The sequence below is a fragment of the Ipomoea nil genome, unplaced genomic scaffold (genome assembly GCF_001879475.1).
Source record: "Ipomoea nil cultivar Tokyo-kokei standard unplaced genomic scaffold, Asagao_1.1 scaffold3105, whole genome shotgun sequence".
NCBI lineage: Eukaryota > Viridiplantae > Streptophyta > Magnoliopsida > Solanales > Convolvulaceae > Ipomoea > Ipomoea nil.
The window spans coordinates 2,806,047-2,826,034 of NW_017619533.1; the positions used below are offsets into that span (position 1 = coordinate 2,806,047).

General features: G+C 25.7%; 1 long non-coding RNA gene across 1 annotated transcript; it reads left to right on the top strand.

Moving 5' to 3' along the window:
- Positions 1 to 10,366: 10,366 nt before the first annotated feature.
- LOC109166810 lies at positions 10,367 to 14,173 on the top strand. The gene is made up of 3 exons (XR_002051740.1): positions 10,367 to 10,376; positions 11,474 to 11,479; positions 14,102 to 14,173. It is a non-coding gene; the product is annotated as an uncharacterized LOC109166810 (long non-coding RNA).
- Positions 14,174 to 19,988: the final 5,815 nt, after the last annotated feature.

Sequence of the window (19,988 nt, forward strand, 5' to 3'; positions counted from 1 at the left end):
TGTTGGTATAAAAGTGATTAGAACCCTAGGTTGTATCGTATGATCTTATTCTTGGATTATCGGGTGGGGAAATCGCATGTTTGGGTGTTGATTATATTTAGAAAAGCATGATAGGTTATGTGCCGTTCGTTTCTTGTATTCGATTCGTTAATTGTCTACGTGTTGTCGTTAATTGCGTTGTAAAGTGTCTAAGCATGGTTTCGGGTTCCACAACGGTTCCCGGGGCGTAAAGTGTGTGAAAAGAGTCAGTGGGGGGTAGGTGGGGGGTAGGGGACCCGCCACCTACCCATGGCCGTGAAACACCGCCCGGCAGCGGGTGGCCGGCGGGCGGGCAGCTGCCCGCCGGCGACCCGCTGCCCGGAACAGTATTCTCCGGCGGGCAGCCGGCGGGTGGCCCCCACCCACCGGCTACCCGCTGGAACTTCATCCCACCCGGGATCCCGGCTTCCCCGTTTGATGTTCCCCGTTCCCCGTGGTGTCCCAACGGACTCCGTTTATCGTGCCTATGTGTAGTTTGATGTTTCGGGTACCGTTCGTAGGTTTATGAGTCTATTATATTGCATGCTAGTTGAATTGGTATCCCGTTGACCTAGGTGGAAGAAGTATGAACCCCTTAGGACTATTCTTAGTAAGTGATGGATCACGCATAGGTTTTGTTATACGTTTTCTCCCCCTTCCTAATGTGTAATGTGGGTTGCATGTGCTTGCTATGTGTTATGTGTGTGTTACCCCAATTCGGTTGCGATCGGATTGGTTATCCTGAGCTGCGGTTCAGAAGCTGGCTGCGGTCAGATTGATACTCTTGGGCTGCGGTCCACCGTTTGGTTGCGATCAAACGTTTCTATACGAGCTGCGGTTCGTCCTTTTTCCTGGCTGCGGTCAGATGACATTCTCTTGGGCTGCGGTCCACTGTTTGGTTGCGATCAAACACTATGATGAGCTGCGGTTCATCGGTCGGTTGCGATCGACCCCTTCGTGTTGCGATACGGGGCAGGGTGCTGCGGGGCCGTGTCAGAGCTATATGCGCTGACCCTCATGTATGGGCATGCGATTGGTCCTGTGGCGCCAACAAAGTGTGTTATGTGTTGTGACAGGGACGAGTTGTGATTACGAGTGTCTTGGGGGATGTGACTATGGGATTTATATTGGGGATTGTTCATGTTGGGTTATGATCATTGTTTATGCTTTGCCTTATCTGCCTTATCTGTTGTGAACTGCATATGCTCGTTATAACTGTTGCTTGTGTCTGGCCTTATCTGTCGAGTCATTCCCGGTTTTAAAGCTAGAGTTCGTAGGATATATCTTCATGCTCAAAATGGTTTTCGTATATCTATATATATCTCTATATGTATTGTATTTCAACGCGTTGGAGTGGGTTACCAGCATCTCTCGCTGAACAGATATATTTGGCTTTCAGGCACAGAAGATTAAGTCACTGGAGTGCGCTAGAACTTAGAAGTAGATAGTTTCCCTTTTGGCCTGCGTGCCACGTTTACGTATTTACGCTTTGAGGATATTAGTTAGTTAGCCTGTGCACTTGGGTTCTCTAGCCCAGGTGTGGCATAGCACCCCGAACGCTTGTATTTATATCTTGGGATTTAATAAGATTCTACCTTTATTATAAGTTTTAAATGTCTTGAAAATCTGGGGTGTTACAAGAATAGTTAATGGAACGCAACAAGGAAACAAAGTTCTTATACCACGGATGTCTCTCACCCCTTCTGATACGAGGTTGCCGTTCAAGTTATAGCGTAAACAATCCCCGTTGATGCTAGCATATGCAATGACTATCAACAAAAGCCAGGGTCAAACACTAACTCACGTTCGCTTATTGTTGAAAAAATCAGTCTTTAATTACGGTCAATTGTCTGGCTTTTTCCCGAGTCACTCGATCATCCTGATTGCCTTAAGATTTTAGCTCTAGACGAGGATGGACAAACTTCTGTTACTACTACTAATGTAGTCTACATAGAGGTTTTCAACAATGTGTAATTCAAAACAGTTATATTATGTATTCTTCTTGCACCAATATAACAAAATTGTTACATATCCACATATTACGTATATATTTCGTAAAAAAATTTCTATAGCTAAATTACTACACATAAAGATAATGAAACCAATTAATTCAATTCCGAAACATTCATACAAACCTTAATTCACGTTAAAATTTACACTATCGAATATGAAGCAAATTATAATTCATATATTATAACGAATACATTCCGTGCATCGCACGGGTGCAAATAATAGTATAAAATAAAATTATAATTATAACAATAACAACAACAACAACAACAACAACAACAATAATAATAATAATAATAATAATAATAATAATAATAATAATAATAATAATAATAATAATCCAAACAAAACTATATACAAAATAAAATTAAAATTTTAAAAAAATAAGAAGAAGATAAAGGTGGCTCCCCTTAGTAAATGATGTGGGATCATTTTGATCCCACATTGAAAATGTTTGGGAAGAGGAGCTCTTAATCTCATCTATATAAGATGAGCTCTTAATCCAAACAAAATGGCATTGACTAATTATTAAAATTGTTTATGATTTCGTTTTTAATTTTTGTCTAAAGTTAAAGATATATATTTTCGGCAATTATAACATTTTTTGTATTAACTGAAAATTTAAAAGTTTTACCTTTTTTGAGATCTCTTACCATTTTATAATTTCAATATTATGCTATTTTGAACTCACCCATGGTGTATAAATACACTCTATATGACCATACAAAATCCATTGAGGAGACATTTGTACTGAAGAGTAAACTTCTCCTTAAACTAAATTCGGGTGTCAAGAAAATCTCCGTTTTCATTCATAATGATATTCCTATTTCTGAGTCTCTCATCACCGTTCGGTACATCAATGATGTCTAGATTTCTGGGTCTTCCATTGTTCCCTTTGATCCTTATGATTGTGTCATTGCCAGTATTTTTTTATTTGGGTTCAGTACAACGTGAATTTTTTTGGGAGGTTTCTCTAATTAAATTTTTGGTTAAAAATTTATATTTCCTTTGTATTTTATTTTATTATTATTTTTATTTATTTATACTAATATGTGAATGGAGTAACACAAAATCTGAAATTGTATTTGTTATTTATTTCTTCTTTTTAAATAATCATTATTTTTGTGTTTTACAAAAATTTAGAAAAAAATCAAATATAGCCAAATTTTTAATAGGTTAAACAAACACTACTCAAATGATATATATAAAAATGCTATGAAATGCTGTAAAATGAACTCTGCTGGGTAAAAAAAGAAAACATAGAAACTTGAATGGCATGTACAAATCTCGAAGTCAACATACTAACTCTAAGTTTCAGAAAATCTTACAAAATTATCAAAATTACCGTCTTTATCATCCTCGATCGCATCTCTACAATCTTCCATAAAAACTAAACCAATAGTGTTCTGTTACAAATGCTCTTCCTCCTCAATTTCCTTTTGTTGAAGCAGAGCCTCCTTAAGTATCTTCAAACTCATACCAGATGATATAAACTGCAAAACATATTGAAGTATGTGAGAATATAGTTAGAAAAATGTAGAAAATTCATACAAAAAGAAAGCAGAGAGATGAGTCTGAGATTCTTTGATTGAAGAAGCCATTGTATTTATAGGTAGAAAATACTAATTCAAAAGGAAGGTATAATAATTTATTTATTTAAGGGAAAGTATAATAATTTATTTATTTAAGGCAATAACATTATTATTATTATTATTATTATTATTATTATTATTATTATTATTATTATTATTATTTATTTATTTATTTATTTATTTTCCATTTCACATTTACTTACCAAATAAGTTTTACTACAAAAGTTTTGGAGGGAAAATTTGTTAGGAGGATTTTACTTTTATATATATATATATATATATATATATATATATATATATATATATATATATAGATTAAAGTAAAATCGTTGGCACAAAAATTTTTCCCCCAAAACTTAGGGGCATTTTTGTAAAACAAAACTCAAGATTAATTTGGTAAAATCATTAATTTTAATAATTATAACCATATATATTTTTATAAAATTAATAATCAATTATTATAACATATTTAATTAACCATATATATTTTCATAAAATTAGTAATCAATTATTATTACATATTATATATGCCGCAATGATTTTGATTTTGTGTGAATTCTTGTCTGTTGACTCTACTGAACTTCTTGGAGAGAACGAGTACCATCTAAACTTCTTCTAGATGCCGCGGTCTACGATCTCCGTCAATATGAGGTATTGTTCTTCCGTCATACTTTTGAAATGATTTTTTTTTTCTTTTCTTTTTTTGTAGATATGGAAATGAAACTTTGTTCTTAGATTGCAGAAATAATGATGGTTATACTGTTGATATTGGATTGATGAATTCATGAAGATGACTTTGGAGCAGATCAGAGGGTACGGCTACCATCAGAACTTCTTTTAGATGCCGCAGTTCACGACCTCCGTCAACCGGAGGTATTGCTCTCTCGCCATACTTTTGAAATGCTTTTTTTCCAATTCTTTTCTTTTGTAGATATGGAAATGAAGCTTTGTTCTTAGATCGCGGAAATAATGATGGTTATAGTGTTGATATTGGATTGATGAATTCAAGAAGATGACTTTGGAGCAAATAAGAGGGTTTAGAAGATTATTTATTTTGGAAGTTGGAGAGATCCTTTCTGATTATATATTTCATAATTGGTTAGAAATAAACATTATTTTTAATTTAAATTTTTAGTAAGAATCAATTTATTCTTCTTGTGATGGATTCGTATAATATTTCAATCCTAGTATAGTGTTGATGCGTGCATATTCATTTCTTTTACTGATTAGCTTTGATAACTTTGTGAATATTATGAGTTTCTAACAAACAATATTTGAATTCATTTTGTATGCAAATCCATGATTTTGAGATTTGAATGCGGTTTTTTGCTTCCCAATAATAATAATAATAATAATAATAATAATAATAATAATAATAATAATAATAATAATAATAATAATAATAATAATAATAATAATAATAATAATAATAATAATAATAATAATAATAATAATAATAATAATAATAATAATAATAATAATAATAATAATAATAATAATAATAATAATAATAATAATAATAATAATAATAATAATAATAATAATAATAATAATAATAATAATAATAATAATAATAATAATAATAATAATAATAATAATAATAATAATAATAATAATAATAATAATAATAATAATAATAATAATAATAATAATAATAATAATAATAATAATAATAATAATAATAATAATAATAATAATAATAATAATAATAATAATAATAATAATAATAATAATAATAATAATAATAATAATAATAATAATAATAATAATAATAATAATAATAATAATAATAATAATAATAATAATAATAATAATATAACACTTCGTAATAATAATAATTCAAAACACTTAATATAATTTATATATATATATATATATATATATATATATATATATATATATATATATATATATATATATATATATATATATATATATATTATATTAAAAGCAAAATGATGGCCAAAATTTTTTCCCCTCTAAAGTGTGAAAACAATAACAACAATAATCTACTATACTAATAAGAGTCCAAGAGAGTTAGGCCTATAATGGGTAGAAAAAATGGCGGTCAAATTTTTTAATCAAATGAATGGCTCAGATTGATCAGATTTTAATTTTTTCTTAAAATTTACTAATTTATCCTTAATGAATATGATTATCCGTTAACTTTTCCGTTAAATATTATCTTTTTCGTTAATTTCTGTTAGTTCACCGTTAACTTATTGATTTCAATAAGAAATGTCTTAGGTTCGAACCCCATTCTAATCAAAGTTGGCATAATTAGTACTCTATTTTACTCTTATTAAATTAAATAATAATTTAGTAGCTACAACAAAAAATAATACATATGCATTTATTTAATTTAGAATTATGTGTCTACAATGTTTTTATTCAAAAAAATTTATTCATTATCAATAAATTAAATAAGAGAAATAATTTCATTAGTTATATTGTCTTTATTTTTCTCCAATATAAAAATTCTTTATATTCAAATTCATCAATTTCACTATATTGTCTATTATCTTTTTTGTGCACTATTTTTTTTAATTAAATATCAAAGTTATAATACAAAATAATGCTATATATTTATTTACCAAGTATTTTATTAATATCATGAAAAAATTAAAAAAATATATAATTAATAAATCCAATCATATTAACTACTTGAGGGATTTGTTGACAACGAGAGTATTCAAATCATACAACAAATTGAAGTGAGAACTATCTCGCAATGTCCTTGTTTGACAACCAGCAGTTAGCTGTTAGCGTTGGCGGATTTGACCAGTGAATTATATCAACGGTTGGTAAAAGATATTTGAAAAAATTAGTTGTTTAGATTAACATGTAAAATGACCTAATGATATTATAATAATAATAATAATAATAATAATAATAATAATAATAATAATAATAATAATAATAATAATAATAATAATAATAATAATAATAATAATAACAACAACAACAACAACAACAACAACAACAACAACAACAACAACAACAATAACAATAACAATAATAATAATAATAATAATAATAATAATAATAATAATAATAATAATAATAATAATAATAATAATATTTGTTTTGAAAAAATAAAAAATAAAAAAATATAATTAAGCCAATCATATTAACTACTTGGGGGATTTATTGATAAAAAGAGTATTCAAATCACACAACAAATTGAAGTGGAAACTACCTCGTAATGTCATTGTTTGGCAATCAACCGTTAGCTCTTCAATATTAGTATATATTTAATATTTTATGCCCTCATTTTTATTTGCTCTCTCTTATGTCCTGTATTTGGTTTCAACCATACCTATACAATTGTTTTATTGAAAATTTTATTCAATCTTAACTATATTATCTTGGATTTGTAAACTTAGAATTACCTATTTAAATATGCAAATTCAACATTCAATTATCTATGCATGAACAATTTTAATATAATCTTGCATTGATATATACTTTAAAGTACTTATTTAAAAAACACATTGGGCATTATCTCAGTCGCGCGATGCGCGTAAAAAACTAGTAATAATAATAAATGATAATAATAATAACAATAGGGAAAACACGAGAAAGATAGAAGAAAATTATTATTACTTACCTTAATAATACTAATTATTCTTATTAAACCATCTCTATAATTCTGACAATTCTAAACTTTGTCTAATAATTATTTAATAATAATAATTACTTACCAATAATTATAATAAACAAAATAAGTACTTACCTTAATAATACTAATTATTCTTATTAAACCATCTCCATAATTCTGATTATCCTAAACTTTGTCTAATAATTATTTAATAATAATAATTACTTACCAATAATAACAATAATAAACAAAATAAGTACTTACCTTAATAATACTAATTATTCTTATTAAACCTTCTCTATAATTCTGAAAATCCTAAACTTTGTCTAATAATTATTTATTATTTAATTTAATAATAATAACAACAATAATAATAATGTTATTACCTTATTTACTTTATTTTCATTACTACTATATAATACTTACCAATAATAATAATAATAATAATAAAATAAAAATAATAATAATAATAATAATACACAAAATAAGGATGTTCAAAGAATACACAAAATAAGTACTCCATAATTCTGACATAAACTTGTCTAATAATTATTTAATAATAATAATTACTTACCAATAATAATAATAATAATAAACAAAATAATTACTTACCTTAATAATACTAATTATTCTTATTAAACTCTCTCTATAATTCTGACAATCCTAAACTTTGTCTAATAATTATTTAATAATATTAATTACTTACCAATAATAATAATAAACAAAATAAGTACTTACCTGAATAATACTTATTATTCTTATTAAACATTCTCTCTATAATTATGGCAATCCTAAACTTTGTCTAATAATTATTTAATAATAATAATAATAATAATAATAATAATAATAATAATAATAATAATAATAATAATAATAATAATAATAAGTACTTACCTTAATAATACTTATTATTCTTATTAAACATTCTCCATAATTCTGACAATCCTAAATTTTGTCTAATAATTATTTATTATTTAATAATAATAATAATAATAATAGTAATAGTAATAATAATAAAAAATAATAATAATAATTGGTCAAATGAGACTGGCAATATGAATGCATTTATTGTGTTCATAATTATTGGTAACGTTTTATATTAAATCATTAATTCCTAATATAATTTTACTTCTATTACATCATTATTATTATTATAGTAAAATATTAAATTAAATATATTAATACGCCCTAATATATATATATATATATATATATATATATATATATATATATATATATATATATATATATATATATATATATATATATATATATATAGGGAAGGGATCAGGTGCATTTGTGGCTTCTCGTGCGGTTGTGCGGTGGATTAATGTGCGTGAGGTTTATACTTAATGTGCGTGAGTGTTGTGCTTAATGGGCCTGAGATTTGTACTTAATGTGTGTAATGTTAATATGCGTGAGTTTTGTACTTAATGTGCCTGAGTATTGTGCTTAATGTGCGTGCGATTTGTGCTTAATGTGCATGAGTAGTTCAGAATTACGAGCTCAGAAGGAAGTAGAACAGAAATCTCATGCACATTAACGCCTAAGCTTCTTGTTACTTCTTCCTTCAATTTGGCCATGGATTCTGGATTATCAGCTACCTTCAGTGCAGTTGAATGTTTATATAGATGCCGCACGCACAGCAAAATTTGCACACCAACTAAGTGTGGATTTCTGTTGTATTATTCCCATAATTCTTAAACACCATAGCCGCCTCCGCATCATCATCATCAGGGAGGGGGCAATGGCTACTGGGATGGGGAAGAAGCTGACATCCATATTTTCTGCTGCATTTTACACATTCACGCACATTAAGTACAAATCTCAGGCACATTAAGCACACAACACTCACGCACATTAATCAACAGCACAATCGCACGGGAAGCATTCAACACGCGAACCTTTCAATATATATATATATATATATATATATATATATATATATATATATATATATATATATATATATATATATAGGGTCAGGTTCATGTGAGAACAGGTCTTCCCGTGCGGTTAGTGCGGCATACACCATTAGGTATGCATAAATGCACCACATAGTGTTCAAAAATACACCATTATGTGTGGTGTTTTTTTTTTGTGGTGCATTTTTTGACATTTTATTCTGGTGTATTCTCGAACTCTGTATGGTGTCTTTATGCATACCTAATGGTGTATGCCGCACTGACCGCACGGGAAGACCTGTTCTCACAGGAACCTAACTATATATATATATATATATATATATATATATATATATATATATATATATATATATATATATATATATATATATATATATATATATATATTTATATATATATATATATATATTTATATATATATATATATATATATATATATATATATATATTTATATATATATATATATATAAATATATATATATATATATATATATATATATATATATATATATATATATATATATATATATATATATATTAAAAGGTTTGAAATGATGTAATAAATTATTTTAAAATTATTTGGCAGATTGAAATGTTGCAAAAGTCTCCTTGTAACGTTAAAAAAAAAAAAATTAACATTAACTAATACAAATTTATAGGCCGTGCATCGCACAGGTATCATACTAATTGACTGTCAAGCAAAATACATAAAAACAGAAATGGAAATGATTTTCTAATAATTACTCCCTTTATAGGTTACTTTCTAATCTATATCTATATCTATATATAATTAAAAGTAAAATCCTCCTAGCCAAATTTTTCCCACAAAATTTAGGGGCATTTTTGTAATATCATTCATTATTTATATATAGATATTATATACAATTAATAATATTTAATATATATATATATATATATATATATATATATATATATATATATATATATATATATATATATATGGAAAGAAGAATATATTATACTAGGAAATTTAGAATTTATATATATATATATATATAGAATTTAAAATTCTTCTTATTATTATTAACATTAACATTTGATTAGTTTCATAAATTTCGTATAATTTATATATGCACTATGCATAAATTCTAAATTTCCTAGTATAATATATTCTTCTTTCCATATATATATATATATATATATATATATATATATATATATTATATAAAAACAAAATCATCATATTTCATTTTCCCGTCCAAACTTTTGTAGTAAAGCTTATTTGGTAAGTAAATGTCAAATAAAAATTAAATAAAATCTATTAATTGGTAATATTGCATAATTGGTAGTATTATGTATGGTATTATATTCTATAATATAATTGATAATATTATTGTTCAAGTATAATAAAAATTCTATGTAATAATGTAATAATAATAAAATGAAATTAAAATAATAACAATAACATTAATAATAACAACAACAACAACAAAAACATTAATAATAATAATAATAATAATAATAATAATAATAATAATAATAATCCAAACAAAATTATATACAAAATAAAGTTAAAATTAAAAAAATAATAATAAGGAGAAGACAAAGGTGACCCCCTTTGTAAATGATGTAGGATCATTTTGATCCCAGATTAAAAATGTTTGGAAAGATGAGCTCTTGAGCTTCTCTATATGACTATATAAGAGGAGCAATGCTCCTCTTACAAACATATAATTGCTTGCCCATCAATGTCGGCAAGTATTGAGAAGTCCAAAGACTTTTTTTTTTTTTTTTAGTATTATTGACTTGACAAATTATGTTGTGGAACTGTGTCCACCTTGCAAGGTAGACACGGTTCAAAAATTGTTCATAATTATGAATATATATATATAGTTCAAAAATTATGAACATATCTACAATACAAATAATAAATCTAATAAGAGCCAATAATGTTAGACCCTTAACTGGAACAAAAAAATGTTCGTAGTAGTTGTTTCTTAAAATGAATGATTCATATTATTTTGATTTTAGTATTTTTTTTTAATAATTTTCCTTATTTACCCTCTATTATATTATTTTCTTCCCTTAAATAACCCTAAATTCCGTTAGTATAAACTTTAGTAACGGAATATTTCGTTAACTATTTTTTATTTTTAACATACTCATTAATGGGTAGAAAAAATGACGGTCAAATTTTTTAATCAAATGAACGACTCAGATTGATCAAATTTTAATTTTTTCTTGAAATTTCCTAATTTATCCTTAATGAATATGATTAACCGTTAACTTTTCCGTTAAATATTATCTTTTCTGTTAATCTCTGTTAGTTCACCGTTAACTTACTCATTGATTCCAATAAGAAAAGTCTTAGGTTCGAACCACATCCTAATCAAAGTTGGCATAATTAGTACTCTATTTTACTCTTATTAAATTAAATAATAATTTAGTAGCTACAACAAAAAATAATACATATGCATTTTTTTAATTTAGAATTATGTGTCTACAATGTCTTTATTCAAAAAAATTATTCATTATCAATAAATTAAATAAGAGAAATAATTTCATTAGTTATATTGTCTTTATTTTTCTCCAATATAAAAATTCTTTACATTCAAAATTCAAATTCATCAATTGATTATATTCGCTACATTGTCCCTACAATGTCTTTATTAAAAAAAATTATTCATTATCAATAAATTAATTAAGAGAAATAATTTCATTAGTTATATTGTCTTTATTTTTCTCCAATGTAAAAATTCTTTACATTCAAATTCATCAATTGATTATATTCACTACATTGTCTATTATCTTTTTTGTGCACTATTTTTTAATTAAATATCAAAGTTATAATACAAAATAATGCTATATATTTATTTACCAAGTATTTTATTAATACCATGAAAAAATTTAAAAATTTTAAATTAATAAAGCCAATTATATTAACTACATGAGGGATTTGTTGACAAAGAGAGTATTCAAATCACACAACAAATTGAAGTGAGAAACTACATCGCAATGTCCTTGTTTGACAATCAGCAGTTAGCGAATTTGACCAGCAAATTATAGCAACGGTTGGTAAAAGGATATTTAAAAAAATTAGGTGTTTAAATTTACATTTAAAATGATCTAAGGGTATAAATATAATAATAATAATAATAATAATAATAATAATAATAATAATAATAATAATAATAATAATAATAATAATAATTGTTTTAGTAATAATTTTTTAAAAAAATATAGATGTGTTTTGGGAAATCATTCTCAAAAACATTAAGTGAAAATATTGTAAATTGAAATGTTTGTATTTTCAGTGGTTTGGAACAAATTGTTGCTTCAAACTATTGAATAACCAAAACACTTTCTTTAGCATATTGATCTTTGGGTTACATCATATTTACCAATCGTCCAATATCTTTGGGTTACATTATATTTAAAAAATTTAAATTTCTACTACATCTAAATTCCTTAAATTAGGAATTTCTTTATCCATAATAATTTATTCAACAATAATGGTTGAACTAAATGAACACTGAGTAAAACACCTAAAGGACTGTTTTATTCAACAATAATGGTTGAACTAAATGAACACCGAGCAAAACACCTAAAGGACTGGTACCGTTGATTCATTCATTGATCTTGTATATATGTGCATTCATTAAATATATTAGAACCTTTTGCAACAAAAATACTTGCTTACTATTTAAAAAAAGTTTAGTAACAATTATAATCAATCTCCTATATTACATTGTATTCATATAATATGAATTACATATTCAAATAACAAATTAGACATTAAATTACTTATGTTGAACTTCTCATATATAATCTTGCATTTATACACTTTCAAATATTTATATAATTATAAACATTGAGTAGAAAAAATGACCGTCAAATTATTAAATCAAATGAATAGTTCAGATTTTAATTTTTCATTGAGATTTCCTAATTTATCCTTAATTATATGATTATCCGATCCGTTAACTTTTCCATTAAGTACTGTTAATTCACCGTTAGTCTAATTCTAATATTAAAGTCTAATATAGAATTATAACTACAACATTAATCTAATTCTAATATTAAAGTCTTAATAGAACTCTAACCACAAATCCTACTGCTGAAATCTCCTCAAACAATATTAGTATATATTTACTATTTTATGTTTTAATTTTTATTTGCTCTTCCTTAAGTCCCGTATTTGGTTTCAACCATACCCATACAATTATTTTATTGACAATTATAATCAATTTTGACTATATTATCTTGCATTTGTAAACTTAGAATTACCAATTTAAATACGCAAATTCAACATTCAATTATCTATGCATGAACAATTCTAATATAATCTTACATTGATATACTTTAAAATACTTATTTAAGAAAAACATTGGGCACTATCCCAATCGCGCAATGCGCGTAAAAAACTAGTATAAATCTAATAAAAACCAATAATGTTAGACCCTTAACTGGAACAAAAAAAATGTCCGTAGTAGTTGTTTCTTAAAATGAATTATTCATATTATTTTGATTTTAGTAACTTTTTAATAATTTTCCTTATTTACCCTCTATTATATTATTTTCTTCCCTTAAATAACCCTAAATTCCGTTAGTATAAACTTTAGTAACGGAATATTCCGTTAACTATTTTTTATTCTTAACATACTCATTAATTTATATAAGAAAGGCCTTAGGTTCGAACCCCATCACAATTAGAGTTGGCATAATTGTTAAACATATATTATGAATATGTTAAAATGTATTAAAAAATATATAATATAAAATTTTAATACCTCCAATGGTTCTCTGAGTATTAGCGATTTACCGGTTGTGGTCATCCGAGTTTTAAATGACCTCCAATGGTCCTCCATGTTTTTAAAAAAACCACTCATGGTCCTTTTAGGACGTCTCGTGGTCATTTTAAACTCGGATTTTTTTTTTTTAAAGAATTAGGATCGTGGGTGGTTATTTTTTAAAACATGAAGGACCATTGGAGGTCATTTAAAACTCGGATGACCATAGCTGGTAAATTGCTAATACTCGAAGGACCATTGGATGTATTAACTCTAAAATTTGACATAAATTTTGGTCAAATAATTAGCCCGACTAAATACATAGCATTCAAAGTTTAGCATCAAATATTATAAATTAGGAACTTTAAGGGCCGTTTACTAACTGAAAATTTCTGGAAATTTTCGGAAACTGAAAAATAGAAAACAGAAAACATGTTTACTAACACAGTTTTCCATTTTGAAAACTGAAAATAATTTCTGGAAATTTCTGGAAAACTGGAACACACTTAAAAACTATTTTCGAAATGAAAAACAGAATCATCTATCATCTATTAGTTATATGTTACTATAACCACATTACTATGATTACATTCATTATCATCTCATTTTACTTATCACTATCTTCTATCTTTTCTACTTACGTTACTTATTTAAACATAATTTATTTGCTTACACTTTAAAGTTAGACATTATTTACATTATCAAAATTAAGAATTAAACTCTATATAATGTTTTAGATTTTGATTGAACTCAATAGATTATTAGTTCGAATATTTTTAATTGGCAAAAACGATAGTCTAGGACTAAATTTGAAATTGCCACCAAAGACAAGGGACCTTTGGTGGAATTAACTATATTTTAAACAATAGTAAAGATAAATTAAAAATGGAACTGAAATATTTCAATAATAATATCTACATCATCAATTAAAAATGGAACGAAAATTAGGTAAAAATATCACTGCATTTGATATTCTAATTGACTAAAAAAAAAAATTGGCTAAAAATGAATCCGATATTACTAATTGACTGAAAATATAAAATGATAACTAATTGAGTGATATTCTACCATTATATATTTTCACCCGTCCTGATGGATTGAAGGTGTTAGCTCTAGATGAAGATGAACAAGATTGTGTTGCCACTACCAATGTCGTCTACAAAGATGTTTCAATAATGTGTAAATATAATCGGTGATATTAATTTTTTTTAAATGAAAAAATTGCTATATATCTAGACAAAAAAAATATATATCTTCCATACAAATGAATAAGGATAACAATTCATTTCTATAACTGAGTTGTTAGAGAACAAGCACATTTGCATAATTTATGAAAATACTAAACAATGATAAATAAAATTTTCAAAATTATAGCACCGCATGCGTACATCTAGACATTAGTTATTAATTTGAGCAATTATTTGCATAAATTCAAGCAATGATAACATCAAAATATTTAAACGATCCAAACCATATATTTAATTACACTATATAATATTTAATGTTATAATTTAAATAATTATATATCGATTCATATATTCTTAATATATTACAACAAATCCATTCCGTGCATCGCACAAGTGCAAATACCAGTATGTATAATGAATCTTTATCTTTATCTTTATATCTTTATCTTTATATATAATAAAGCAAAAATTAAGGCCACGAAATTTTCCCTCCAAAATATTTTTATATTTTTTGTGAAGGTAAATCAAACATATTATTTTTATGAGCAATTATTGTTACAATTACTAGTATTTCACCCGTGCGATGCACGGAATGGAATTGTTGTAATATACTAAGAATATTTAAATCGATATATAATTATTTAAGAGTTAATTTCACCAGAGGTCGCTTATAGGATTTCTATTACCATCATTAATTATCCCTAATTTACCATAATTAAATAATTTGACCAATTATAAAGAGAGATTATTAAAAAATGCACGAGGTAATTTTTTAATTAAAAAATTTAAAAATTCATTAATAAAACATAAGGTTCTTATAGTTTTTTCTAAGAAACTATTTAATAACGCATTTTTTTTAGAAATTGGTGGGCCAAACCGCATACGGCTGTTTGCGGTGGATATATCTCGAAAAAATACACAATTTCAAAAAAACATTTGTCCAAAACGGACAACCGAGTCAAAACTTATGCATTGCCGAACTTTTGACACTTCACAGCTTTTACCCAGAATTATTGTACGAATGGAAAGTAGAAATCAATATATTTTATTGGGAAGAGAGATTTTTTAGGAATTGGACGGTAAGTTAAAATTTCTGGATTTTGTTTTTATATATAGTATAGATTATATGTGCAAAGAGAATTGTATTACACTATTTTATAATTTTAGAATAGAATTTTTACCCATGATTATTGTACGAATGGAAAAGTAGAAATCAATATATTTTATTGGGAAGAGAGATTTTTTAGGATTTGGGCGGGAAGTTAAAATTTCTGGATTTTGTTTTTATATATAGTATAGATTAGATGTGCAAAGAGAATTGTATTACACTATTTTATAATTTTAGAATAGAATTTTTACCCAGAATTATTGTAGGAATGGGAAAGTAGAAATCAATATATTTTATTGGGAAGAGAGATTTTTTAGGAATTGGGCGGGAAGTTAAAATTTCAGGATTTTGTTTTTATATATAGTATAGATTGTATTACAGTATTTTATAATAATATGATAATAGAATTTTATTATGGAGGATGAAAAGTGTCAATGCCCCAATAAGTCTAGGACAAAAAATGGCATTAACTCTTGTATTCCGTGAGTCACAATAATAATATAACAATAATTAAATATTATTCAATTCTATATTCTTCTAGGATTTCTATTACCATCATTAATTATTCCCAAATTTACCATAATTAAATAATTTGACCAATTATAAAGAAAGATTATTAAATAATGCACGGGACAATTGTTTAATTAAAAATATTAAAAATTCATTAATAAAACATAAGGTTCTCATAATTTTTTCTTAGAAACTCTTTAATAAAGTATTTTTTTTTTAGAAATTGGTGGGCCAAACCGCCTACGGCAGTTTGCGGTGGATAGATCTCGAAAAAATATGCGATTTCAAAAAAACATTTGTCTAAAACGGACAACGAAGTCAAAAGTTATGCCTTGCCGAACTTTTGACAATTTACAACTTAGTGTCAAAAGTCAAAAGTTATTACGAGAAGAGATTTTTTAAGAATTAGGCGGGAAGTTAAAATTTCAGGATTTTGTTTTTATATATAGTATAGAGTATAGATTGTATTACAGTATTTTATAATAATATGAGAATAGAATTTTAACGCAGAATTATTGTACGAATGGGAAAGTAGAAATCAATATATTTTATTAGGAGGAGAGATTTTTTAGGAATTGGGCGGGAAGTTAAAATTTCAGGATTTTGTTTTTATATATAGTATAGATTATATTACAGTATTTTATAATAATATGAGAATAGAATTTTAACGCAAAATTATTGTACGAATGGGAAAGTAGAAATCAATATATTTTATTAGGAGGAGAGATTTTTTAGGAATTGGGCGGGAAGTTAAAATTTCAGGATTTTGTTTTTATATATAGTATAGATTATATTACAGTATTTTATAATAATATGAGAATAGAATTTTAACGCAAAATTATTGTACGAATGAGAAAGTAGAAATCAATATATTTTATTAGGAGAAGAGATTTTTTAGGAATTGGGCGGGAAGTTAAAATTTCAGGATTTTGTTTTTATATATAATAATATAGAATATAGATAGATTATATTACAGTATTTTATAATAATATGAGAATAGAATTTTAACGCAGAATTATTGTACGAATGGGAAAGTAGAAATCAATATATATTATTAGGAGGAGAGATTTTTTAGGAATTGGGCGGGAAGTTAAAATTTTAGAATTTTAGGATTCCAAAGTTTCACCTCTATGACCAGTTGAGCTACCCATGCGGGCTAAACGACCAGGGATCGAGTCTCACCAGCGGCAGTGTGGGAGCAACCTCTCAAAGTGAGGGGGGCTCCTTGTGCGCAGTGAGCACCGGTCTAGCCTCTGTGATTAATGTTCAGTTAAGTCACCATGATTTACAACCTCCCACCGCTCTGTCGGGCCGGGGTGTGGGGGGCCCTTAGGGTTGGGGTTCAGCCTTTTGGAAGAATGAGAATAGAATTTTAACGCAGAATTATTGTACGAATGGGAAAGTAAAAATCAATATATTTTATTAGGAGGAGAGATTTTTTAGGAATTGGGCGGGAAGTTAAAATATTAGGATTTTGTTTTTATATATAGTATAGATTATATATATATATATATATATATATATATATATATATATATATATATATATATATATATATATATATATATATACTAGTTATTACACGTGCTTTGCGCGATTAAACAATGCCCAATGTGTATTTTCAATTTAGTATTCCTTAATTGGTTAAAGTATTCCTATAATAATGAGAGAGAGAATATTGTTAAATTAATAGAGAGAAAATTGTTAAATTAATAAAAGATAAAGACATAATCTCACTGCTTATATATTTTAATAAAAAATAATAAAAAAATTATAAATAATTAAATTATAACTAAACTAAGTAAAAACGAATAAACCAGATTAGATATCATGATTAACTACGGGAAGAATTTCTTAGTGCGCGTTTGCTGAGGCTCAAAATTGTATTCATCTTGTCCATCTTTAGTGAAGTTGAGTTGCTAAAATCCTATTAAGACTTCAATTATTCTAATTATAAGTTAGAATTTTATAAAAATTTGTATGTTAAAATTCTATTAAGACTTCAATATTCTAATTTTAATTTAGAAATCTATAAACATTTATATTCTAAAAACCTATTAAGTCTTCAATATTCTAATTATAAGTTAAAATTCTATAAAGATTTGTATTGTATTCTAAAAACCTAGTAAAACTTAAATATTTTTTAATATAATTAGAATAGAAAATGCGAACTGAAGGAGAATTTACAATACAACTCTATATAAGTATTCAGTTAAGGATAATTAATTGTAAATAATATAGAGTTACTATTACAAAAATGCCGCCGTCCTTTCAACTTAACATTCTCTGTTTACTTTGACGGTATGAATTTGGTAAAACTTTAAAAAATGAGGATAATTTTGGAATTTTATTGCACTTTGTACAATAAAACGAACACAAAGTACAATCTTTAATAAAATACTAGTGTACCGATATTTTTAAAGTTCCCGTTAAGGGTCTAACATTATTGGCTCTTATTAAGTTTGTATTTGTATATATATATATATATATATATATATATATATATATATAAACATTTAGATTAAATAAATATTTTTATTAATTACTTTATGTAACTCTTCGTTGTCCTCCAATGTTTATTGGATTTGTAATTTTTTTAAAAATATTTTGATATTTGAAAGGTTATTATATACATATCATAATTTTTGTTATAACATTTAGAGTAAATCTATACTATATATAAAAAGAAAATCCTGAACTTTAACTTCCCGCCCAATCCCTAAAAAATCTCTCTTCCTAATAAATATATTATTTTCTAATTTCTCATTTGTACTATAATTCAATATTAAAATTTTATTCTAATATTGTAAAATTGTGTAATACAATAGACCGAGTAGTATAGAAATATTAGAGAATGTTTATTTTCCTCATTTTAGAGAATGATTAATCTAATATTTAAGTCATATATTTACCATTAACAAATGTTTGAATTAATTATAGAAAAAATATTTTTTATAATTTTGTATTTTAAAAAAATTACTGTGCCCTTATTATATATATATATATATATATATATATATATATATATATATATATATATATATATATATATATATATCCGGATTAATCAATATTTAAATTCTATATTTTCCTTTAACAAATGTTAGAATTAATTTTTGCAAAAAATATTCTGTAATTTTATATGAAAAAAAAAATTTAATTGTGCCCTCATTATATATCGGACAAAACCGGGTTAATCAAATATTTTGAAAGTAATATATTCGAATATAATTTTGTATATGAAAAAAAATTCACCTGTGTTAATAAATCTAGAAAAATATATTA